General features: G+C 43.9%; 1 long non-coding RNA gene across 2 annotated transcripts in view; it reads left to right on the forward strand.

The window, feature by feature from the left end:
- The window catches only part of LOC144756085 (uncharacterized), a 460,097-nt gene that overhangs the window by 377,003 nt on the left and 55,491 nt on the right, over window positions 1-27,603 (forward strand). For both annotated transcript variants that reach the window (XR_013595066.1, XR_013595067.1), the window contains exon 3: window positions 9,954-10,017. This is a non-coding gene — a long non-coding RNA (uncharacterized LOC144756085). The remainder of the gene's footprint in view (window positions 1-9,953; window positions 10,018-27,603) is intronic.

Consider the following 27,603-nt stretch of genomic DNA (forward strand, 5'->3'; position numbering starts at 1 on the left):
CATGTGGATGGTTTCTGAAAGAAGCTTGGTAGCTGTATTGTTTGGTTCATGTGAAACCTTGACACCACCTTTAGCATAAAGTGTGGGTCCGTTCTCATTACCACCCTGTCATTGTGTATTTGAATGTAGGGTTCCTGTAGTGTTAGCGCTTGTAGTTCGCTTACCCTACGTAGCGAGGTGATTGCTACTAGGAAGGCTGTCTTCATTGTGAGGATTTGTAGTGAGGCCTTATCGATGGGTTCAAAAGGCGCTTTCATAAGCTCTGTTAGAACTAAATTAAGGTTCCATGCCGGTGGCGGCATCCTTTTTGGTGGGGCGATCCTTTTAGCCCCTTCCAGGAATCTCTTTACTAATTAGGATGTAAAGAAGCTCTTTCCCGTCTCCCCTCTTGTGTAAGCTACTATCGCTGCTAGGTGCACTCACAGCGAGGTAGAGCTTAGGTCTGCTTTTAGCAGGTGTGTTAAATATTTTAGTACAGTGATTCCTTGGTCATTTTCTTGTAGAGTTTTTCCCTGATGCATCATTGTGTGAATCTTTTCCATTTCACCACATAGCACCTCCGTGTGGTAGGTCTCCTTGCCTCCCATAGCACCCGCAGTGTGCTCTCTGGGAGTTTTAGGTGTGCAAACGTCAGGAGCCATACAGCTAGGCAGAAGCTCTCTGGCTCTGGGTGGAGTACTTCCCCATTTTGCATTCTTTTCTTTTTGCGAACTTGTGGGGTGGTCCCTGCGCCATCTCCACTATTTGAGAGAACCAGGACTGCCTGGCCCACTGTGGTGCCACCAGAATCAGTGTCATGTTGCTGGTTCTGCATTTGCTGAGTACCCTGTGTATCAGTGGTATCGGGGAGGAAAGCGTAGGCAAATGTTTTCGACCAGCTTATCCATAGGGCATTCCCCTTGGATTGTTGCCCTGGTTGCCTGAATGCAAAGTATTGGCATTTTACATTCTGGTGTGTTGCAAATAGGTCTATTTTTGGTGTCCCCCACTTCTTGAATAGCTTTTGCGTTTCCTGTGCATTGAGCTCCCACTCGTGGGATGCTGATGTCTGTCTGCTGAGCCTGTCTGCTCACCTGGTAGGTGTATAGCCAGGAGGTCGATTACTAGTGGGATGGCCCATCTCCATATCTCCTGCGCTAAGTTGAATAGTGCAGCTGATTGTGTTCCTCCCTGTTTGTTGATGTAGAACATCGTTGTTGTGTTGTCGGTTTGTTTCAACACTCTCTGCTTGTACAGTTGTTTCTGGAAGGCTTTTAGGGCAAGGAACACGGTCTTTAGTTCCAGGTAATTGATGTGCTTATTCGCATCTGTTGGAGTCCACAGACCCCGCACCTTGAGCTGGTTCATGTGTGCTCCCCAACCCCACTGCGATGCGTCTGTGGTGATGGTCACTGTTGGGTTTGGTGGTGTTAAAAGCTTGTTATGTTCTTCTTGTTCCACCACGCTATTTCCCCCTGCACTGCGTGCGTTACAACCACTAGATCTTCCCAACTCCCTGTAGCTTGTGACCATTGTTGTTGGAGCCATTCCTGGAATGGTCTCATGTGGAGTCGTATATTGGGGACTAGGTAGATGCAGGATGCCATCATCCCCATGATCTTGCTCGCTGTCCTCACTGTCAGAGCTCACCCCTTCTGGTATTGACGGGTCTCCTTCAGCAGGGCAAGTGTTCTCTTGTCGCTGGGGAATACCTTGCTCTGTATGGTGTTCATCTGTGCGCCTAGGAAGATCTTCACTTGTTCCGGTTCCATTGTGGATTTCCCCCCAATGGATTGAGAATCCCAATTCTGTCAGTGTCTCTGTGACCAACTGTGACCAACTGTGCATGTATTTGGCATTGATTGTAGGAACTTGCTTTTATTAGCCAGTCGTCGAGGTAGGGGTATACATGAATCCCTTTCCTCCTTAGGTGCGCTGCTACCGCTGAGAGGCATTTAGTGAAGACCCTTGGTGCGGATTTTAGTCCGAAGGCCAGGGCTGTGAACTGGTAGTGCGCCTTGTTGATGGCAAATCTCAGTAGATATTTGTTTTGTCTGTTCATGGGAATGTGTAGGTAGGCATCTTTGAGGTCTATGATGGACATAAAGTCTCTGTCCCTTATCTGAGGGATGACTTCTTGTCGGGATGTCATTTTGAATTTTTGAGTCTTTATGTATTGCTTTAGGAACCTTAGATCCAGGATGGGTCTTAACGTTTTGTCCACCTTTAGTACGAGGAAGTAGTTTGAGTACACTCCCTTGTTTCTGTCTTTTAAAGGTACTATTTCTATAGGCTCCTTGTGGAGGAGTTCTTGTGCTTCCTTTAGGAGCAGCGCGAGTTCGTTTGCTGAGCGCGCCTTTCTTTTTGGTTTCCTGTTTGGAGGCTTTCTTTCCAGTTCTATACAGTATCTGAACTGTATGATGTTCAGTAAACATTTGTCTGTTGTAATTTTCTTCCACTCCTGGAAGAAGTGTTTAAGTCTGCCTCCTACTGGTGTTACATGTTCGTTGATCCCTGATTTGAGTGCGTGTAAAACTTTTTTGCTTATTTTGTTGTGCCCCTCCCTTAGAGGTGTTATGTGGGTGGGCACTTTTGGTGGAGCGGAGTCACTTAGAGGTGGTTTGCTGTCCCTCTCTTCTTGTTTGTCCTCGTCCATTCGCCCTGGCCCCTAGGCTGGTATTGCCAGGTTTGCTACTGCTGGCCCTGCTGCGCCTGGTTGTTGTCCTGGTAGTTCTACTGGAATGTCTGATGTGACGTTCCCGGCTGGTTTCCCCCTCTTCCGTTTGGTCTCTGTGTCGGGGTGCCCCTTCTCATTCCTCTGACTTGCAACGCCCCCATGGACCTTGCAGTTTCATTCTTTTCATTCGTGAGTTGCGTCAGTTTCTCATCTACTTGCACTCTGAACAGTGTTTCTTCATTGAAGGGTGTGTTCAGAATATTATTCTGGACTTCCGGGTTGAAACCTGAGATCCTCAGCCAGGCATGCCTTCTTTCTGTAACCCCAATCATCATAACCCTGCTGGATGTGTCTGCCGCATCCAGGGCTGATTGTAGGCATGAGTTTGCCATGTTCTTGCCTTCCTCCACCAGGTGTGTTGCTCTCTGTTGGTGTTGTTCAGTGAGGTGTTTGAGTAGTTGTCCAACCTCCTCCCAATGCTGGTACGTATGCGTGTTTCGAGTAGGGCATTAGAGTTGGCAATGCGCCAGTGGATTGCTGCATTCCTCTCTATCTTCCTTCCAGTGAGGTCTATCCTCTTATTTTCCTTGTCTGGAGGTGGGCCTGAGTTTGTGGGAATGTTGGCCTTCTTTCTAGCTGTTGCTGCAATGATGGAGTCAGCCGTGACGGATCCCTGGATGTACGGTGGACCCATAGAGGAATGTTTATACTTTTTCTCTGTCCTAGATGTGACAGACCTGCAGCTTGATGGTTCCTTGAATGCTTCCCTTCCCTGATCCAGGACACTTGGGAGCATGGGGAGGAATTGACTCCTAGTTTTAGTGGGGAGCAGGGTCTCTAAGAAAAAGCAGGCTTTTGGTTTCTCTTCCTCCAGTTTCACCCCATATGCTGCTGCCGCATTCCTGATGACCATATTGTAGATGTCAATGTCATCTGGCGGTGAAGGCCTCGAAGGATAAGTTTCTACAGCCTCTTCCGGGCTTTCGCCGTTGAGGTCCTGCGCCACTGAGGATGCCAAGCACAAACTTGTTTGCTGGTCTTCCTCGCCTTCTACCTTGTAATAGTATAGGCCCGCTTCCTCTTGGTGTTCCTGGGGCTCCGGAGTTTTCGGCGGCTCTTCGGCATCGAACTCCTCTTCGGCTTTGACCTCGACGATCGACGGCGGCTTCAACGGGATGGTGAACCTTTTCATCCGTTCGTCGATTGCCTTTTTCCTTTGCAGGATGCTGTCCATTTCGGCCTCTAGCCTTCTCTTTTTTCTCTCCATCTCGGCGGCCTGTTCGGCATCGAGGGTTTCGGATGATCTCTTCAATGTCGACGTCGAAGTTGCCTTCGGGTCCTTTTTCTTCGGCGTCAAGCGCGCCTTTTCGGGGACGTGCTTTGACGACCTAGGCTTGTCTTGTGTTTTCGCCGACTGGGAGTCCTTTTCGAAGGATCCCCTGGGCTGTTTTTCCCTGGATGCAGCTGCGTCTGTCGAATGTTTCGGTGCCAGTGCTCCTTTTGAGGAGTTAGACTCTGTTTTTCGAGAGTCTGACTCTGATTTTTGAGAGTCTGTCGGGATCTTAGTGGGCCGTCGCCTCTCTTACCTCCTTTGTGGTTTTCGTATCGGCCTCTCCGACCGTGTAGTCATCTGGTCCTTCGGCATTGTTGTCCTCTTCCCCACTGGAGAGGCCCAAGTCCCAGAGCAACGGAGGTTGACCTTGGCCTTGCATGTTGTAGTTGGCTCTCCTCTGTCTTTCTCTTACCCTGACCGTCTTCGGGGTAAAAACCGAGCAGGCATTGCAACCCTTGCTCTCGTGGTCGACCAGCAGGCAGAGGTTGAAAACCAGATGCTGGTCCTTCTGCGCATATTTGTGGTGGCATTATCTACAGAATTTAAAAGGTGTTTTGTCCATTCCCGCGCTCAGGGAGGGGGCCCCCTGTGTGCGCATTCTCCGTTGGATGTCGAAGTTTTCGATGTTCTCCTCCTTCTTCATCGTCCCGGTTCAGTGGTCTTGATTGCGAGATGTATTCTCCAATTTTTTTCGGTGGTTTGCGTCTTTTTCTTCTCCTTTTCTCCAAAAACTCCGGAACCTCTCAGTGACGATCCAGACCCGACGGCGGAAAAAAGAATCTGAAGATGGCGCCCAAAGATGGGAGCTTCCGCAGGAAGAGTGCCGACGTCACAGAAAGGACACCAAAAGGTGGGACGTCGACGCCCACCTGGGCTACGGAAAAAAAAAATATACGATTACGGACCCAACCACTAGACCGCGGAATAATGCACAACATAGTGAATCCAGAAAGATTCACGCTGCAAAACTGTTGAGGTGGTCTATTTCCCTACAGGGTATAGACATCACAGTAGAACAAAGACCAGGGACTGGTCATGACATTGCAGATGACCTTTTCCAGGTTCTTCCACTTAAATGTTGAAAACTACCAGGTTAAGGGTTAATTGCTTATCACCTTTTGTCTGTAGGGAAGCCATGTAAGGAAATGCCTCCTTTTGTATGGTCATTCCCAAAGTTTTGGACAGATGCAGCTGGTTTTTCGACTCTGAGAGTGCACTGAGGCCTGCCAATCAGAGCCCAGTGCCTTGACCCTTAAACATATGTGTTTAATTGGTCTACATCCATTTGGCATATGCTAACTTACTTCTAAGTCAATAGTATATGGTGCCAGGAGTACCCAGGGCCTGTAAGTTAGAGTGTCCCATCAGATACTCAGCATTTGTTGTGCCATCCTAAGGGGCACAAGGTGAAAGCAGTCTGCCACTGCAGAATGGAAGGGCAGTTTAAAACTGCTGAATCTATTTTGCCATTTAAGCGATGGAAAAGCCTAAACTCCCTTTTTAATGTGTGTAAGTCATCCCTACAGAAGGCCTATCGAGTTGTAAGACAGGGTGCAACATGTAATAATAGGAGAACATGTGTTTAACATGTTATAGCAGCAAACCTGAAATTGTTGTTTTTGCTGCCAGAAAGATTAGTAGCCCCATTGAGGAGTACAGCGCTACACACTGACATCTCAGCTGTGCTTTCTTCTGAGTTGGTACTTCGAGGTATCAAACAAATCGTTACAATAAGCCCAACTTGATGCCAAATTTGATGTCAAAATTAATGTAACTTGTTGCTGCAGGCAACTTTTAGAAAGTTGCTACTTTGTTTCCCAAGTTTTCCAGTGGCCTTTTACTGAGACTGGCCATAAGACACCCTTCTGCCCAGATGTGTAAAAGGCTCCCAGGACAGCGAACAATAGAGGCCTGCCTTTGGAGGAGGTATTAATCAAAAAAAGTGAGCTTCTCAACAGGGGCTCCTCTCTTGTTGAGGTAGACAGGTTAGCGTCAGGGACAGAGATGGGGAAACAATGGCCAAAGCGGTTTTCCTGAGGGCTTGTATCCCACAGGTAGCCCCTCCTCGGGGGGACTACCAAGCTCTTGAGGATGAGAAAGGGGTCCTACCATCTTGAGAGTGGGCAGAATGGAGCCTTTCGGGATAGCTGAGTGCCACACTTCACATGACGTTGTCATCAGGCAGGAGGAAACCTAGAGCCCATTGACTACAGACTGCAACCTCCTCTGGAGACACTTTCTGGGCATTAAGAATGCAAGTCTGGGCACCCAGAATGCAAGTCTCGGTTGACTGGAAGAAGATGACCAAAGAGGACTGTTCTGCTGACCCTGGAACAGGCAAAGAAGACGATGCACAGAAGTTGGACTGAACCTGCTGATCCATGGACTAGCAATAGAAAGAACTATGCCTGTTATGTCCTGCTCATTGAGAAGTCATCCCTTGAGCCCAGCCTTAAACAGAGACTCTTAGAGTCAGTTGGCTGACTTTCTGTTCTCAGCACAGTGCCACAACGAATCTATGACAGAATATCGAGGCTCAGAATATCGACAGACAAAATATCGACGCTGGAATATCGAAGGCAAATATATCGACACCCTATCTACAACATGGTAAGTACAAAAATATCGAAACTAAAATATCGATGTTAAAAATATCGTAATTAAAAATATAGTTTTTTTTTACATTTAATATGTTAAATTCAATACATAATACTTATATATAATGTAAACTTATTTAAAAATATGTTATAATTTTTAAAATGAATAAATAATACATATTTAATATTAAACATTTAATTAAAAATAAACATACAATATATATTATATACTTTAATAATAATATATTTTTTTCAATTAATAAAAAAAATTACAAATACTATAAATTACAAATACATCAACACTCATAAAATAATAACATAAATAATAATAAATAATTATATTTAATAAATAAAAACAATTAAAAATACTTTCAATATTTTAAAAATTGATTAAATACAACATTATGTAACATATTAAATACATAAATAAATATAAATAATATTGGATAGCGTAAGGGTAAAAATTAATATTCAACCTCAGGAGGGTGCAACATTAGGGAAAGCGTTGGATAGCGTAAGAGTAACAATTACTATTCAAACTCCAAAGGATTCAACAGTAGGGAAAGCGTTGGATAGTGTAGGGGTAAAAATTACTATTCCCACTCCAGTGAGTGCAACAGTAGGGAAAGCGTTGGATAGCGTAGGTTGAAAAATTACTATTCGAACTCCAGAGGGTGCAACAGTAGGGAAAACGTTGGATAGCGTAGGGGTAAAAATTACTATTCCAACTCCAGAGAGTGAAACAGTAGGGAAAGCGCTGGATAGCGTAGGGGTACAAATTACTATTCCAACTCCAGAGAGTGCAACAGTAGGGAAAGCGTTGGATAGCGCATGGGTAAAAATTACTATTCCCACTCCAGAGAGTCAAACAGTAGGGAAAGCGCTGGATAGCGTAGGGGTAAAAATTACTATTCCAACTCCAGAGAGTGCAACAGTTGAGAAAGCGTTGGATAGCGTAAGGGTAAAAATTACTATTCCAACTCCAGAGAGTCAAACAGTAGGGAAAGCGTTGGATAGCGTAGGGGTAAAAATTACTATTCCCACTCCAAAGAGTGCAACAGTAGGGGAAGCGTTGGATAGCGTAGGGGTAAAAATTACTGTTCCCACTCCAAAGAGTGCAACAGTAGGGAAGGCGTTGGATAGCGTAGGGGTACAAACTACTATTCCAACTCCAGAGAGTGCAACAGTAGGGAAAGCGTTGGATAGCGTAGGGGTAAAAATTACTATTCCCACTCCAGAGAGTGCAACAGTAGGGAATGCGTTGGATAGCGTAGGTGTAAAAATTACTATTCCAACTCCAGAGAGTGCAACAGTAGGGAAAGCGTTGGATAGCGTAGGGGTAAAAATTACTATTCCCACTCCAGAGAGTGCAACAGTAGGGAAGGCGTAGGATAGCGTAGGTGTAAAAATTACTATTCCAACTCCAGAGAGTGCAACAGTAGGGAAAGCGTTGGATAGCGTAGGGGTAAAAATTAGTATTCCCACTCCAGAGACTACACCAGTAACTAAAGCATTGGATGCCATAAAAATTAAATATACCATACTTCGAAATAATTTTTATGTTTAAAATTATTAATATTTTTTTTTAAATAACGAAACATCATTTAAAAATACCCATTAATATAAAAAAAATAGATTTGAAATAATAATTAACAATAAATTAACAATAAATATCAATTAATAAATAATAGTTACAAAATAATAAATATTAAGCAATATAATACTGGGGAAAAAATTATTATTAATAATTGATTACCAATTAAAAAACATTAAACAAGAAAATTATTTGTATACCAAAAAAGACTTTTTATAACACATTATTTACAAATTATTTACAATTAATTCCCCAATTTGTTTTTTTAATTACCAATTAAATTAATTAATTACCAATTACAAAAATTATTTACAAATTACATACATTAATTACCAATTACAAACATTAACTACCAATTACAAACATTAATTACCAATTAAATAAATTATATACAAATATTAATTACCAATTAAACAATTAATTAACAATTAAAATTATTAATTGCAGATTAACAATTAATAATACATAAATTATCAATAACAATTAATACAAATAATTAATTAATTAATTACAATTAAAATACTTCCCACCCAATTCCCCTATAAACCCACTACCCGCTACATAACTTAAACGCAAAAATGTATTAAAATTAATTTATAATTGCTAAAAATTAATAATTGATTTAATATAATCAAATTACTTCCCACCCTATTCCCCTATAAACCCACAACCCGCTCCGGTACTAAAACATTAAATTGACTTTAAAATAACATTATAAATATATAAAAATAGTACACATATAACTTAAAACAAAGTACTTAACAAACATATTAAATACATACTAAAATACATAACAATAGTACAAATATCGATATTAGTAACATCGAAATTACTAACATCGATATATTTGACATCGATATTACTAACTTCGATATTACTTACATCGATATTAATAACATCGATATTACTTACCTTAGTGTCGATATTCTGTCCAACGATATTCTTGACATCGATATTCTTTACCCTCGATATTTCTGACTCGATATTTGTGTAGGTCGATATTTACAACTCGATATTTTGACTGTGTACCTGCCACAACAGCTGAAGAAGCCTACTGGGATAAGTTGGTAGCCCAGATCACCGGATCCCTGCTTCTCGCCCTCGTGCAGCCTAAAAGACCAGGACCCGACACTGGTCCCCTTGACTGACTTTCTGCCAGAGTTGGTGGCCAAAGGTAACTTGAAGTAACCACATTTCACTCTGACAAAGTTTGTCTTGAAAGCGTTTCTAAATGTCAAAGTATCATATTTGTTTCATTTGCCAATGCTTGTTCTCTGTGTAGTTAAAAGTATTTTTCTTGTAAAATCTATATCTCCGGAGCCATTTGGTAGATCTTTTTCATTTTGTTGTCCATACATCCATAAAAAGATACTAGTTTTTTATAAATTGGCGTCAGATATCTTGAGCGTTGAGATTCTTTCTTCAATTGTTTTGGTGCTGTTTAAATGCTTTACACTTGTTCCTTTGTGTAAGCCTGACTGCTCAGAGTCACAGCTACCCAGTGTTGAGCTATGGTTTAACAAACGAAACCTGAATGGTCCTAAAGGGTTTGGTAGGATATTACATGGTGAGCTCACCCAACCACACCATATAATAAACCCCATTTGCTCACCATTTGGAATGCAAACACTTTCATTTTAAGCAGCCAATTACTTAAACATTATATTATAGAAGAAAATATTGAATTGCATAGACTAATTAACTCAAAATACACTTTTCAAAAAACATATTTATTATGTTTTCTTTATTTTCTTGTATCCTGTTCACATTCAGGTACTTCACAGGAATGCTGACACGTGTCTGATGGACATCTTGCTACTTTGACCAGGTACCAAGGGTAAGCCAAGTATTCCACTCAGAAACCAGTTTACCAAATAAAAACTTCCTCAAATTCTCCTCAGGACAAGATTCAAATTGTACAGGCTACATTCCACCATTTCCTGTACTGTCACTGTACTACGTTCTGATAGTATGTCAGAGAGTTCTGGCCTCTGGTGTTCATGGGGCACAGCATTGTTGTCACTCGGTTTGTATGTGTTTTCATGTTTTTTTTTTTGTTTTTTTTTACTGAACCCCGTCAAACAGCTAAAGTTTTCAAGCCTGGTCTGAAAAGTACAGTATTACGTACTGCTAAATAATATGCATACACTTACAAGTATCCCTAAAGGCCTGTTGCCTTTAAGACTTCCTACTCCTAGTAAATAAGATAGGCCTAATGCTATTGTAGTAACTTTTTTTTAAATAACTAGACTAGATTTATGATACACAGCATATCTGTTCCCTTTGAAGCTATCAGGCCTACGGCCTTGATCATTGACTTGTTACCTACTGTATTAAGAATTAACTTTCCCTCAAGGCAAAATCAGCAATATAAGCACTGTTTTCCTGCATAAACACAAATCTGCCAAATCAAAAGCTTGTTGAGAAGAAGATTAATATGTGGGTGAATCCCAATCACCTTTTTCATATCACTTCTGAAAGCCCTTTTTCTAGTGATCATATAAGGTCTACTGTCAAGCCAGACCTAAAACTGCTTCTGTTCATATAAATAATTACATCCTAGAACATTTCCGGACACTTAGGACCTGATTTAGATCTTGGCCGACGGATTACTCCGTCACAACGGTGACAGATAACCCATCCAGCGAATTATAAATCCAATAGGATATCATGAGATTTATATTTCGACAGCCGAGATACCCATCAACGTTGTGATGGAGTAACCTGTCTGCTGAGATCTAAATTAGGCTCTTTGTCTTCTCTATTAAAAGAACACAAAAAGATGATGGACGGAATGCTGAACATTAGCAGACATTTACACCCAATAACACCCAATCACAGATTTAGGTTAAATATTTTGTGTTTTTGCTCTCCATGCCAACCCAGTTTAACCCACCAATATGCAAATCAGTCTTAACCCTGCTCCCCATACGAACAGCCGAAGCCCGAACTCCCGGGCCAGGACCTCCCTGGACCAGAAAACAAGCATCCTTGGACCGGTATCGGGGTTCCACCCCTCATCAGCCAGGCTAGCTTGCATCCAGTGGCAAAGCGAGCAGGGGATCCATGTCTGGGCAAAGCCTTCCCACTTAGGGCAACTATAGCAACACAAAAAGATGGTGGACTTAATTCTGAACATTGTCAAACATTCACCCCCAGTCACAGATCTGGATTAAATTCATAGTTGTTTTGCTCACCAGGCCACCCCAGTTTGGACCAAGCCATATGCAAAGCTGTCTTGACCCTGCTCCTCATGGGAACATTCCAGCCCAAACTGCCAGGCCAGGTCATCCCTGGACTGGAATACAAGCATCCTGTGTCCGGTTGCAGGGTATCATCTCTCATCTGTCAGGCTAGCTTGAATACAGTGACATAGCTAGCATGGGTCCCACGTCTGGGCATACCCGTCCCACTTAGGGTGACTATGGCAACACAAAGATGATGAAAAGATGATGGACTGAATGCTGAACATTGTCAAACATTCACCCCCAGTCACAGATCTGGGTTAAGTCCATCGTTTTTTTTCTCACCATGCTGCCCCAGCCATGTGCGAATCAGTCTTACCCTATTCCCCATGGGAATAGTCCAGCATGCCAGGCCAGGCGAAATGCCAGACTAGGTCCTCCCTGGACCGGAAAACAAGCATTATGGATCCGGTTTCAGAGTATCTTCCCTCATCAACCAGGCTAGAGTAAATTCAGTTACATAGCGAGCAAGGGACCCACATCTGGGCACACTGCTCCCACTTAGGGCGACTATAGCAACACAAAAAGATGATAGATGAAGTGCTGATCATTGTCAAACATTCACCCCCAGTCACAGATCTGGGTTAAATCCATCTTTTTTTGCCCATCATACCACCCCAGTTTGGACCCAGCCATATACATATCGGTCTGGACACTGCTCCCCATTGGAACAGTTCAGCCTGAACTTCAAGACCAGGTCCTCCTAGGACAGGAAAGCAAGAATCATGGGTCCTGTTTCTGGGTTTCACCCCTAATCTGCCAACCTATCTTGAATCCAGTGGCATAAGGAGCAGAGGAAACATGTCTGGGCATACCCTTCCCACTATCACCCCTCTGGGCATACCCTTCCCTACTATCACCCCTCATCAGCCAAGCTAACTTGAGTCTAGTGGCATAGCAAGCACAGGACCCACATCTGGGTTTACCCCTTCCCACTTAGGGTGACTATAGCAACACAAAAAGATTATGGACAGACTGCTGAGCATTGTCAAACATTCACCCCCAGTCACAGGTCTTGGTTAAATCCATTGTTTTCTTGCTCACCATGCCACCCCAGTTTGAACGCAGCCATATTTAAACTAGTCTTGATACTTCTCCCCATGGGAACAGTCCAGCCCGAACTGTCATGCCAGGTTCTCCCTGGGCAAGAAAATAAGTAACCTGTGACTGGCTTCAGTGTATCACCCCTCATCAGGTAGGCTAGCTTGAATCCAGTGGCATTGCAAGCACAGGGCCCACATTTGGCATACCCTTCCCACTTAGGGAAACTATAGTAGCACAAAAAGATGATGTAAGGAATGCTGATCATTGTCAAACATTCCCCCCCCCCCGTTCGCAGATCTAAGTTAAATCAATTGTTTTTCTGTTCACCATGCCCTCCCAGTTTGGATCTAGCCATAGGCAAATCAGTCTCGACCCTACTCTCCATGGGAACAGTCCAGCTCTCACTGCCAGGCCAGGTCCTTCCTGGACTGGAAAACTAGCATTCTGGGACCAGTTTTGGAGTATCACCCCTCATCAACCAGGCTAGCTAGAATCCAGTGGCATAGCGACCATGGAACTCACGTCAGTTCATACGCTTTCCACTTAGGGCAGCTATAGCAACACAAACAAATTATGGACGGAATGTTGAAAATTGTCAAATATTCACCCCCAGTCACAGATCTGGGTTAAATCCATCATTTTTCAGCTCACCATGCCTCCCCAGTTTCGACCCAGCCATATGCAAATAAGTCGTGACCCTGCTCCCAATGGGAACAGCAAAGCCCGAACTGCCAGGCCAGGTCCTCTTTGGACAGGCAAACAAGCATACTGGGACCTTTTTCTGGTTATCACCCCACATCAGCCAAGCTAGCTTGAATTCGGTGACATAGCGAGCACGGACCCACATCTGGGCATATCCATCACACTTAGGGCAACCATAGCAACACAAAAAGATGATGGATGGGGTTTTGAACATTGTCAAACATTCACTCCTAGTCACAGATTTGGGTCAAATCTATTGTTTTGCTCACTATGCCACCCCAGTTTGGACCCAGCCATATGCAAATCATGTGTGACCCTGCTCCCCAAAGGAACAGTCCTGCCCAAACTGCCAGGCCAGGTTTTCTCTGTACTGGAAAACAAGCACCCTGTGTCTGCTTTAGGGAATTCACCCCTCATCAGCCAGGTTAGCTTGAATCCAGAGACATAGCGAGCACGGGACCCACGTCTGGGCATACCCTTCCCTCTTAGGGTGACTAAGGCAACACAAAAAGATGATGGACTGAATTCTGAACATTATCAAACATTCACCCCTGGTCACAGATCTGGGTTTAGTCCATCATTTCTTTTCTCACCATGAAGCCCCAGTTTGAACCCAGCCATGTGGAAATCAGTCTTGTCCCTACTCCCCATGGTGGGAATAGTCCAGATCAAAATGCCAGGCCAGCCCAAAATGCCAGACCAGGGCCTCCCTGGACTGGAAAACAAGCATCCTGGAACTGGTTTCAGAGTATCACCCCTCATAAGCCAGGCTAGTGTGAATTCCGTTGGCATAGCGAGCATGGGACCCATTGTCTGGGCATACTGCTCCCACTTAGGGCAACTATAGCCACACAAAATGCTGATGGACGGAATGTTGAACATTGTCAAACATTCACCCCGTTACAGATCTGGGTTGAAATCATAATTTCTTTGGCCACCTGCCACCGCAGGTTGGATCCAGCCATATGCAAATAAGTTTTGACCCTGCTCCCCATGGGAACAGCCCAGCCCGAACTGCCAGGCCAGGTCCTCCCTGGACCAGAAAACAGGAATCCTAGGACCGGTTTCTGGGTATCACTCCTTACCAGCCATGCTAGCTTGAATCCAGTGGCATAGCGAAGACGGGATCCAAGTCTGGGCATACGCCTCACACTTAGCACAACTATAGCAACACAAAAAGATGATGGTCAGATTGCTGAACATTGTCAAACATTTACTCCCAGTCATAGATCTGGGTTAAATCTATAGTTTGTTCGCTCACAAGACCACCTCAGGTTGCCCAACTGAGGTGGCATGATGAGCAGAAAAATTATGGGTTTGGATGCTACCCTGATTGATCACCAGTGTTTAGCCAAAGTGGAAGCATTCCTACAATCATCTTTTGTGGTTTTTATGTACTGCTCTGAGGGGCATGGGTAAGCCCAGACATGGGTCTCATTCTCACTGTCTCATTTGAACTAATCTAGCTTGGCTGATGAGCTGTGATACTCCATAACCAGTCCCAAGATGCTTGTGTTCCAGTTCAGGGAGGACGTGGCTTGGCTGTTTGGGCTGGACTGTTCCCACGAAGAGTAGGGTCAAGACTGATTTGCATATGGCTGGGTCCAAGCTGAGGTGGCATGGTGAGCAGAAGAATGATGGGTTGGGATGCTACTCCGAGTGATCGCCAGGGGTTAGATAAAGTGCAAGCATTTTTCCCATCCCCTTTTGCGTTTTTTACTGCATTAAAGGAACATCACCATTTCAAAATGGCTGCTTAATTTAGAGAAAAGCAGCTAGTAATTGAGAGGCGGTGCCAATCTCCTTCCAAGATTCTCAACGTGCCAAGTTTCCCTCTACAAACTATGTTGCATTATTCATTCTTTGACTGTAGGGGCTAAAACTAAATCCTCCTTGACTGGATTCACAGTGAAATCACGTAGATCTACACCCATACACGCGCAACTGTTCAGTAGTGTGAATTTACGAGTTTTAGAAATTCCCAAACTTTTCCTGGAATATACCTGTAGAGCTCCGCTAATCACACTTTTCCGGGTGTACTTATGGAAAAGTCATGTGACTCTTTTCGTATGTAGACATTTTCCCCAATTCTACACTGTGAAAAGCAACCCCCAACGTAGGTACTTTTATTCCAAAGGAAAAACCACTTGGATCATGTAGAAGTCCCTACCAATACACCCCAACAAGTTTGGGGAGGGTGTTTCATTTCCCCTCCCATTATTTCCTAGGTGGGAAAGAGTCAGAAAAATGTTTACGAAGTCTCATGAACTCACAAGTTTGTCAGTTTTCACAGACTTGAAAGACGAACCATGCCTTGTTCTATCCACTTTCCCCCTTACCCCATTTGCGTACAACTTACTACTGCATATTTGTACGCAGCCATGGTGTAAAATACGCTCTAATAAATACATGTTCACATACTAGGCATTCTTTTGTAGATACCCGATTGGCATAATTTAGCCGTTTTTGCCCATAAACATATATCGATGGTCGAAAATAGCTTTGTAAATTGAGCGTCGTTTGCTGCATGCCCAAAGCACACCACTCTTGAAATAGCAGCGAAATAATTTTCTCCTAGGGTCATTTACTTTGTCACGACAAAAAGAAAGTGGCTGAAATTACAAAACACGTGACGTGGAGCCGCTTGCCAGCCGTGCCAGACACCTTCTCTAAAAAGAAAACTCCACCTGTTTTTGTGGAAAATATTTTTTTCGAATAGCAATTCTGCAGAAATTCCCTGTTGGGATTTTAAAATGTCTATAGTCAAATCCTAAATTCCTTTTTGTACAGGTCGCAGTTGGAGACGTATTAATTCTCCATTTCTAAAGAACTCTGAATAAAGTCCATAAGTTGGAGGTCAAAGAGCATGTGTACATTTGTACAACGCGGGGTGACAGAGACTGTCCACTATCTTACAGGACACGGGTACGTAGCGAGGGCAAGGCTGGGCCCTGCGTCCCAATCGAATTGCCAGACGCATCCTGCTGGCTTGCCCTAGGCCTTGCTTCTGTCTGACCCCTCCTTGACCTCTGTCAGCCCACTGGCTGTCACAAATAAGATAGCCAGCATGCCAGGGTTTTATTAAAACAACAGCGGTGCCTAAGGCTGCAGTCAGAAAATGATCCTACATGTTTGTCTCTCCACACTCGCTCTGAAGAACTCAGACCTTTCATTTGTAGACCCCTTCAACCTTCGTGGGAGTGTGTCTATTTGTTACATCTTTTCGTGTTTTTAATGAATAAACGGTTTGCATGTTGAAATAGACAGGTTTTGTGATGCACTCGCACTTCCGGGTGAAGCGGTGCTTCCTAAGGAAATGGCCTGTTAGACTCCATCTGATAACAGTATCTGAGTCTGGAATGGTAGAAGGGCAATAACAATTTCTTTTCAGAGATGGAGTATGTTGTAAAAACAAGAAGGTCGAATTGAATTGAGTTTTGAACATATAGCAAGAAGATCTGACTTTGCATTTATACCACGAAGTTCTGTTTCGTGTTTTACTTGGACGCTATTCTGAAATGATAAATTAGTTATTCGCGCAGTTTCATTGTTGGAGACGTTGTGTTAGTAACGAACAGGGAATAGGAGCAGGTACAGTGCCACCTGAACAGCACCTCAAGGATTTTCATGTCAGACTGCAACAACAGTATGTATTAGGCACCCCCTGGCGCCATATTGCACAATATACAGCTCATGCTAAGTAGATAAATGAGGATTGCCACCTATAAGCACATGCTTTGCCCTATTTTGTGCTGCTGGTAAGCATCACTGTAAAGTACTACCGCTCTGTGACTCACCCTTAATGCGTTAGTAGAAGGACAGTACACGCCGTCTTCCCAAGAGTGAAGTGTTTCATGAGGTATAACGTCAAGTCAATATCTGCCCTTTCCCTCAGATTTTCCCTTGCTGGGCTTCCCTCTGAAAGTCTGCAGAAATAGTAGGTGTGACATACCTTTCCCCAAGTGTGGTTTAGGCTTGGAGGACCCAAGTGTACTGATTTAGTCAGAGAAACCCATAAAAACGTTTAAAGGGTTTCCTCTGGGTGCTGTAAGGATATAAAGGATCAATGCCTCCCCTCAGGCATCATGAACACAGACATAAAACCTTTTTGTTTTTCCTCACTAGAGAATTAAGAGCTCACTTTGTGAAGCATGCAATTCGACATTATTGGTTAATTTTACAAGTAGAATCATACATAGCCAAAACCCACTGAGTGATCCATTTGATTACTCATGAACCCATCAAGAGATTGCACGCAAATTGTGTTTACTCTATTTGCTGTTTTCTACCATACAGCAAGTCATGGCTTGTTCAAACCCCTGAGTTTAAATTTTAGAAAGAACCCTGGGTCATCCTGGGTGGTACTTTTTTGAACATTTGAAGGAAAATATGACTAGTCACCTTTTAGGTGCAGTGGACATTGGAACACAAGGAACCCTCTTAGAAGAGTGAACACCCCAAATTCAGCAGGCCAGGATTAGCTTCCCTTTTATTATGGTAAATGCTAAGTATTCTAGAGGTAAGGTCAGAGTGTGCCTGTTGCAGTAGTATCTCTTATTAAATAGCCCCATTTCATAAAAGGTAATGCTCCCATCATTCACCATATATGAGACTGTAGCTTATCTCTACTTCTCTCGGTTTCTAGGAATGGGTACCTTAAACCTCTGGACGCATTTATCCATCTCATTTCGTCTCTGCTCCATCCATCATATCTTACTGTCAGTTTTTTTGTCAGCCGTGGGATACTTTTTTGTCAGTACTACCAAAAAGGATCCTGCCAACTCTATCTACAATCTTATAATTGGAGAGCATGCCTTTTAGCTAACTTGTTCATTAACAAAAAGGAGTGGGCTTGATGAGCTCGGGCCCTGAGATTGGGAGCCTGGAGCCCTCTTTATTTTGGCTGTAAGGGGGGCCTGAGGCAATCGTTTCAACAGGTGCTACACTCCTCATGTTATGTTATGTTATGTTATGTTAAGGGGGGTTTTGTATAGCGCTCAGCTACTCCGAGGAGTGTCCCGGCGCTTCAGACCTAACACGGACAAGAAAACAGGCAAATGGGAGATGAACACCACTGGACAAACAGCCAAGATTTTAAATCCTTCTTGAAAGCCAACAGATTGGTATTCTTTCTCAGAGACACCGGTAAGGTGTTCCATAGTAGGGGCACCAGGCGTCTAAAAGACCTGCCTCCTATCCGCGCTCTCCTGATAACGGGGACCGAGGCCAAGGCCAGGGACACTGACCTCAGAGATCTAGATGGTTGGTAAAAAGCCAACCGTCTTCGGATGTATTTAGCACCGATATCATGGAGAGCCTTAAAGGCAAGAGTAAGCGCCTTAAAAACAATTAGTTTCCGGATAGGAAGCCAGTGAAGTGTCTTCAAGAGATCAGAAGCTCTGGCTCTCCGCTGGAGGCCAAAGACGGCTCGCGCCGCCGAGTTTTGGACTACTTGCATGCGTTGTAGAAGATACTCTGGCAATCCAAGGTACAGGACGTTGGCATAGTCAAGGCGAGACCCAATTAATGCCTGCACCGTAACTTTCCTATGTACCTGCGAAAGCAGAGGAAGGAATTTTCGGAGCATCTTAAGGAGGCCAAAACATTTCCCTACTAGACCAAGAATCTGGGGCTTCAACGACAAACCATTATCAATCTTTACTCCAAGGTTCTTGGCCATGGAAGAAGCAGCCAACGGAGGGAACATGTCCACCGGCCACCAATACTGCCACCTAGGATCTGTCAGGCAGCGAAAAATAGCACCTCAGATTTATCCGAGTTGCACTTCAGGCTGTTTTGCTGGAACCATTTAAACACCGCCCCCCAGGCAGCCTCTGATGCTCTCCCCATCGAAGTCCGACCCCTTATCATAAGTGAACAGGAGCTGGGTGTCATCGGCGTATGACACGATCTGGGCGCCAAACGACTCCGCCAGTGCCGCCAGGGGGGCCATAAAGATGTTAAAAAGAGTCGGGCTCAAAATTGAGCCCTGAGGGACTCCCACCTCTAATTACGGCACCACGGCAGAGAACGGAGGGGCCCAGATCGTTTGACGCCGGCCCGCTAGAAAGGACTTAAACAGCTGAAGAAGCTTCTTCAAGGACCCTGACAGGGCCGTCAGTCCTATATTAGTGACTGCTTCTCCTGATTGCAACTCTTTGTCCCGCACATAAAATCCATCCAAGCTGCACTCAACATTCTATTGTGACAGCTCCTAAGCTGAACTCATGTGAGCAGTAGCTAGAAGCTCACACAAGCACAGAATTCTACTTGCTGTCATGGAACACTACACACAACCTCTCTTCTAGTCCAAATAAAAGGCAATCTCAAGTGAAGAAAGCAAAACAGTGAGCTAACCCCATTTATATATTACTAAATATACCTATTTAAATAACCTTTCAGCTAATAAAATTAAGGCTTTGTGTCAATATCTCAAATTCAGTTTCATGACACTCAGATTCTCTACGCTGTTTGCGCCGCTCCCCTGCTCCACGATGATATGAGCGGCAACTTATATCCCCCCCACCCCCACTTTCCCGCCTCTATCGGCGGTGCTCCCCCATTGGGGGGTTTGTACCATGTCAGACCACCCCCCCCATTGGCTGGGGGAGGGGTGCCTGGCGCCTCTCTGGCATCCGTGGGGGGTGGCTGGGCTACTCTAATTCCGCTTCTGAGCGCTTTAAGGCACCCAGAACCAGATCCTTCCAGGGCATGGTGTTGGTTATGGCGCCGGCCCTCGGGGCCCCCTTCGGGGGCAGCCTCTGCAAAAGAGTGTGGTGGTTTTTGAAAAAGTACTACTCACTATCTTGTTGCAGTGCTTGGGAGTACCAGCTGGTACTGTAGGTAATGTGCAGCTCACGTCCTTGATTCTTATTGACTGTCTTATCCTTACAAGATGAATAATACATTTCCGCACAAAGTGGCGACACTAATTGTCAGTGCTTAGAAGTGGGGGTTATTTATATGATTATTCAGCTGCAAACAAGTCATTACACTCCAGTTGGATGTTAAAGGGATATATGAGCCCATCCTGTTGAAAGAAAGGTACACCCCCATTCCAGTGGTGATATTATATTATATGGAGAAGTGTTATATTAGTGGAGAAGTGTGGCTCAATGGTTAGAGTGGCGGACCCTGATGCAGAGGTCTAGCCCGGGACCAGGGTTCAATTCCCCGCCTCAGCGGGTCTTGGGCTCAAAAATTCCACGGACCTGATAATTCTCACCTCGGTGCCTATTCCAATCATGGAGTTCCACTCTGCAACTCTGGGCAATAGCTTGCTTAATCTCCACAACGGCCCCCACTACGCTAAGGATGCCTGGCCTCCATCTTGGGGGTGCCCAGGAGTGGACACCTCACAGGGAAAGCCAGGATGGGTTCCACAGCGGTATTCGTACAAGCGCCTTGAGACCCTTGCGGGTGAGTAGTGCGCTATACAAATATCAATTTACATTTACATTTATGTGTATATATATATATACATATATATATACACACACAAACACACACACACACATCTTCCAAGGTGCACAGCGCTGTGGACCTTCAGTCCTTGCAAAAGGCAAAAAATGGCTACATAGGCTATTATGATAGTCAAGCATCTCCTTAAATGTGAAATCGTGGATCCCAGGAAGATATTTTAAAAAAAATGTTTTCATTCAGAGAGACATTATACATATAATCATATTCAAAATTAAGTCATTTGTTATACATTATCAATAATTATCTAATAGTCCAAATTTATACGTGTTACAAAAAAAAACACAAGTCAAGTGCAAAAAAGGAGAGATAATACATCAAAGCATTTACATTTACATAGACTTAATCTATATACATTACCCAACCCCTTTTAACCACTTCGCGATTGGAGCCCATAATTGTATACCCCATTTTTTAGCCTAGTATCCCTTGCAGGCATATAGAGCCTGTTCAAGTTTATATATGGATATAAAGAGGGCCAGATATTCATGGAGGCATGGGGTCATTGGATCCTTCCATCTAGTTGCAATAAGTAACCTAATTATAGTAACTGAAATAAATATAATACTAATCTGGACTTGATCTAGCTCAGCACTGTTGTCATAACCTATCATCATAAGCGAAGGGGTTAATACCACGGTTTTGCCAAAAATCCTCTCCCAAAACTTTACCAATTCTGTTTTTAGCAAATTAAGCTGTGAACACCCATAAAACATGTGGATCCGGATCCCATGAAGATTAGTGCTATTATGGAGACAAGAAATGAAGCACAGCTGACAACTAAGGGCCAAAAAAAAAATGGGAGACCACCCTGGTTTCTAGGTGCAACTACATCAGTGAGGTTAGAGAGTATCTGGACAACACCATCCTCCTTTGCTCCCATGAATAATGCAGAAATTAAAGTTACTCTTAGCCGTAAGAACCCAGGTATTAGGAGGCCATGTGAAATGATGACATTTTTATTGTCTTGCTAGAGTAATGAAACTCATTGTGCAGCTGAGAGAACCCTAGAAGGACACATTTTTCATCCATCAAGAGCCTGGGAACCAGCTAGAATAAATGGCAACTTGTTGCTGGGTCTGGTACCTCAGTGGACATAGGAATCCCCTCCAGGGATTTGTTAGACCTCATGGTCACAAGTTACAATCCCAGCAGGTCCGCTCAGTATTTTCATCCTTCATAGGTCAATAACACGAGTACTGTTGGAATTGGGTAACAAAATACATCTCTTATTTGTCAATAGCACAATGAGTCCTCCATGGGCTGGATCGAGTACCCGTGTTAAACTTCATGGGGTGGGGAAGGTAGGAAACATTTCTTCAAGGCTTTTATGAGGTCACCATGGTAACAAGCAGCTATGGTTTTGACCATGGAATAGTGCCCACTTATTTATAAGAATTCTGTATCTGGAAAGACAGAGCAGCATTTAATATGAAAATGGTTATTGTCCGTTTTTTCGTGATGTCATAGAAAAACAAGTTCCTAGAATACCACATCTAGGAGTCCATTTAATCCAAACCTTTTAATCGAGTTTTTCAAGGTATCCGGCATTTACTGTTTGGTAGAAAGCAAATAATAAAATGTCATTTTTTGTATTTGCCTTTAATGTGTAAGGCCGTTCTATAGGTTCTATCTCTTGGATTTTCTACAATGTTTGCACTAGTCATAGTCATAGTCATAGGCTCTTGTATAGCTCACAGATCACCAAAGGTCTCAAGGAGCTTGGCAACAGAGGAATAGACGACAACCATGTGTGGAGGAGGGGTGGAGAGAAATTAGTTAGGATAGAGCCATGTTTTTAGCCCCCTACAAAATGCCCGATGATTGGACAAGGACAATAGATGTGCAGGTAGCTTGTTCCAGAGTTGGGGGGGCTATGTATGAAAAAGCTCTGCATACATTTCTCGATGTTCTAGCCCTCCGCTGTACCAGGAGGGACTTAGAGCTGGACCTTAAGGTTCTGGAAGTTTTGTACCTGACCAATTTCTCAGCAAGGTAAGAGGGTCCTATCCCATGGAGAAGTTTATGTGTAAGACTAAGGATCTTAAACTGACTTCTTTGGCGCACTGGAAGCCAGTGCAGTTGTCTGAGGCAGGGCAAAGAGGGGGACCTAGGTGGCAGGCCTAGCACCAGGCGTGCGGCAGCGTTCTGGAGGGTTTGAAGCTTAGTCAACAAACACTCATTGATGGAGGCATACATTGCGTTGCCGTAATCCAGCCGGCTAATGACCAGTCCTTGAACCAGGGGTTTTCTGGACTCGATGGGTAGCCATTTGAAAATCTTCCTCAATTTCCGCAGTATTCCATAACAGGAGCCAGATACTTGGGTGACATGAGCCTTCATAGGAAGAGCACATTCGATCATTATTCCCAGGTCACGCACCACTTCTTTGGGTTCGGGGCACGGTCCTAGTTCTTGAGGCCACCAATCATGCGACCATAATGTCTTTGCCTTCACTCCCCCAAACCCCTCCCTCCCCTACCTCCCCGCACGTCACTGGGTTACCTCAAAACCTCCATTCCATCTTTTTGTCCTTATTTTCTTTTCTTACATTCATTGTCCCTTCCTCCTCCCTCTTTATTTATTTTTGCGGTGACAATACCCACTCTTCTCCATGCTCCAACCCTATTCTTGAAATTGACCCTTTTCCTACCCTGAGACTACCCTTTCGTCCTTACCTTTTTTTAAAACAGTTTTTTTAGTAAGTTAATAATGTTTTTTCTTTTATTTTGGGTCAGATTATATTTCCTTTAATTTATATTCCATTAAATAGATTTCCATTATTGGTGCTTTCCAGTGCTTAATTTGAGTCGGTTTTTCCCGTTGCTCGGCACAGGCACTTAATTGTCAACATCAGGGCTTGTAACAGTATTCCTCATGGTGGCGCTGTCAGTCTAATTTGAATATGAGCAAAACAAGAGTTGTTTGTTAATTCAATGTACATTCAAAATGACTATTGGCTGACACCTAAGCCATGTTTTTTTTAGCTTTTGGGGCATGGAGTAGACTGTATTGTTACACTTGTAGGAGTGCAGTGATTAGTAATTGTGTTGGTACGCCATTGGCAGCCTATCTGGGGCAATGTGTGGAGCAAGCTGCAGTGCACTTATTTGTTTTTTTACACATTTTAATTTTTTTCGTTTCTCTAAAAATGTACGCACTATAGGCTATCATTACTTGCTATTATTAGATAATGAACGAACGGAGTATTCTTTCTGGGAGTCCCCATGATTTCAGCTAAAAAATGATGCGACGTTCGTAAAGAACTGCTGTTGACCTTTTTATGTTCTTGTTTTCTCCCTCTTCCCTTAAATAGGTAATCCGGGGAATGATGCCACAAGAGGTCTCAAACCCCAAGCAGACCTCATCAAACAAAGGAGCATTATGAAATGCCTCTTATTGGTGATTGATTGTTAAAGATGCTGGCCTTCATTCTCTACACTAGATGGTCCCTTTAAAATGCATTTATGAGTGAAAGGCCGAGTAGGAGGTTCTTGCTATTAAGAACTGCACGATAGTAATCAGCCACTGGGGTCTACGGATAAAAGACAATTCATGTCACATGGATTGCCGAGTACCTCAGAGCTCACCAGCAGATGGGGAACTGACCTGACATTGACTTCATGTTGGGACATTTCTCTGGAATTAAATGTATTTCCTGCTTGTTTTTGGCAGAAAGTGTACTGAGCCAGAGCATGTTGCAAGCAGGGGGCAGTGAGGGCTGGGGGAATCAGAGACGCCGACGTGCAGTTCCCATTATGAGACAAGATGTTACTAATATTTACCTGTAGAGAACTGCTAAGTGAAGACTCCGAACTCGCTGCCCCAAAACCTAAAAAGAAATGAAAAACAAACCGGACAACAAATGCTGTGCGAATGAAACCAGACATTAGTGTAGACAAAGGCATCTTTATCCTGGCACTTCTTCAAACAACAAAATATTTCAAGCTGAGATTTTTTGAGTCATGGGATAAGCATTTTTTCATTTTCCAGTACCACAAGGAGGGGGGGTATTCGGGCATCGGAGGGATAGGATATTTCAGGTCACTCGGTGGTTAGCAGGCGTGCATCTGTCTGGCGTCCAGGCCCCCGGCTTCAGCCTCAAGACATGAGTAGGGAGTCAAAGCACTGAAGCCTTCTGCATGAGGCCATCTGAATGTGCAGCCAATCGGCCGCATCAAGAGCATGACCGCAGACTCAAAGAAGCCTGTGTTAGATGCCTCCACGGTTAACGACGGCACTTCTGGAGGCTTCGTCTAGCACATATTTTCCTCTTTTGAAGGCTCTGTTTGGTACATTGTGTCTAGTTGTGGAGGTTTCGTCTTCTGTATTTATGTCCCCATCTGGAAGTCACATCGGAAGTACCCTGTACATTTTTAGAGGACAGAATGGCGTATTGCGTCCACTTATTTTGGTGGCCTCACATTTTGTTCTTTGCCCAGATCTTGAGGCCTTATTCAGTGCATTTTCTCTGGTTCTGGGTTCTTCATCAGCTCTACTGTATCCAGGTCTCTAGGCATCATGTAGCACATTTCCTCATTTGCTAATGGCCTTGTATGGAGTGTTTTTCTAAAATATTAAATAATGAGTTGTGTCCAGTTCTAGAAGCTTCAGCTTGCTAGTTGCGTCAAGTTGAGAGGTTACGTCTGGAGAGCAGTTCCCGTCCTAAAGGCTACCTTGAAATATTATGTCCAGTTGTAGGTGTAAAGGTCTCGTCTGGTGTTTGCGACCAGTTTGGGATGCCAGTTCTGGGAGCTCTATTTGGTTTACCGTCTCCCATTCTGGAGGCCACATCTAGTATGTTGTGTCCACTTTGGTTATTGTGCCCAGTAGTGGAGGTCTCATCTCGGTTGCTGTGCTCATTTCAGAAAAGCTTTTTACGAGTGTTGTTTCCAGTTCCAGAAGCATGATCTATTGAACGTCGTCAATTTCAAAAGGTTACTTCTGTAGTACTGTTCCCCTCTCTGGAGGTTAATTTGTAGTATTGAAACCTGATGTTGTGAAGACACTATTTGATGTATCCTAGATGCTTATGTTCTGGAGGTTTCATCGGGTATATTTGGTTCAGTTCTGACATTCTCATCTGAGGCCTTGTGTCTAAGTTTGAGACCTCCACTGTGTTCAGTCCTGGAGGGGTTAAGCAGTATATGATATGGGCAGTCCAAAAAACCATTTCTGGAGCTTCATATGGTGTATTGTGCTCAGTTGTGGATTACATGTCTGCACTATCAGACCCAGTTTGAAGGCTTCATCTGCAGCATTAGTTCTGGTGTTTGATACTTTTTGATTTATTGTTGTGTGCCACCTGCTACACACTTCTGGTCATGGTCCGTGACACATACTGTCAGATGTTTTGTCCAGAAGGCGTTTACTTGTATTATTAGGTAAGCTGCTCATGTAAATAGTGCACACAGTAGCTGTTTTCCTTAAGCGCTCTATTTTATTTTATACAACCAATTTTTATGTATGAAATGCATAGTTGAATCACTACAGACCATATAACACAAGCAATAAAAATATAAGCAAAAGCTACCAATAAGTGTGTAATTGGTTTAGCTTGTTTGTTGTGAAAGCTTGCATAGAATTTACAGACCTCCTGAGGAAGAGCCTTTCCCTTTTTTTATAAAATACATTTTTATTAATTTTTGAAGAGTAAATAAAGCAATAAATACCAAAAGCAGCAAATAATGTAAGGGCAAAATTAGCGGCAGAGCTAAACCAACAACATTGGTCGTAAGGAGACAAATCACCCACAAATACAATAAATAGCCGTGCATATGTGGAGGAGAGTACCGTGGAGGAGGAATCAAAAGAGGAATTAGGCAGACTAGTCCTTTGAGGCAGCCACATCGGCCAAACAACCCCGAACGGAGTCCTAGATCCGGCCCAGCTTTCTCCTCCGAGGATCATTCTCAATTAGCACCATATCCAACCTACTTATGCTCAAGAATTCCTGCCACCAGATCCATGGATTTGGAGTTTCACTATCAAGCCAGAATTGTTCAGTCTACCCAGGGAGATAGAAAATAAATATATGCCAGACAGGTAGTTGGGAATTACTGGTGAATGTCCCAGCATAATCAGCTTCGAATCAGCTACGACCACGAGGTTAGAGATGCCATAGAACTTGCCGGAAACCCATTCCTATTACAAATGCACTATAGAACATGATGCAAAGACATGAATTCATTGGCTCCCACAAGCCCACAGCAGAAACAGTGGACCCCCGACCGTAGCTTAATGATGAAGAGACAGTGCAGGATATAGTCCCAGTCGGTGATACATTTGAGATGATGTACCTTAATATGTGACACATTCAAAGCTAAGTGAGACAACACATTGCTGTGCCGGAGGTCAGCAACGTTACTTCCGTATTGAGCAGATCGCTCTACTTATTTATCCCCAGCTGGAACAGATTCTCCAGATGATCCTGAGAAGACCGATATATTAACTTGTAGACCCGCCTGATGTTTCTCTTTATTGGGGCTTTCCTTATAAGGTCCAGGCCGATGTTCTCAGAGCAACTCAAATCTTCTTCCTTAAGACCTAACATAAAGTGCCACAGCTGAAGATATCTCTAAATGATTGTGTAAGGAAGAGAGAACACTATGGGGCCCATTAGGATGTCGGGCGGATTGCCCTCGCCAGGCTGGCGGGGGCAATACGCCCGACATCCTCACTCGTTTCCCCCCGCCATATTAGTATATGGCGGGGGGAAACGAGTGACCATTCCCCCCCCCCGCCATACCGTCCGCCGCTTTTCCACCTCGGTCGCCTTGCGGCCGGGGCGGAAAAGGAATAATATGGTGGCGGTGTCTATAAGACACCGCCAGTCATATTATGATGGGCATTTTACAATGCCTTTCCGTGGCGGCAATGCCGCCACGGAAAGGCATGCGGTCTTCACTTTGGGGGCCCCTGCGGGCCCCCAAAATGAAGGAGGGGTCGGGGGT

The sequence above is a fragment of the Lissotriton helveticus genome, chromosome 5_1 (assembly GCF_964261635.1).
Source record: "Lissotriton helveticus chromosome 5_1, aLisHel1.1, whole genome shotgun sequence".
Classification (NCBI taxonomy): Eukaryota; Metazoa; Chordata; class Amphibia; order Caudata; family Salamandridae; genus Lissotriton; species Lissotriton helveticus.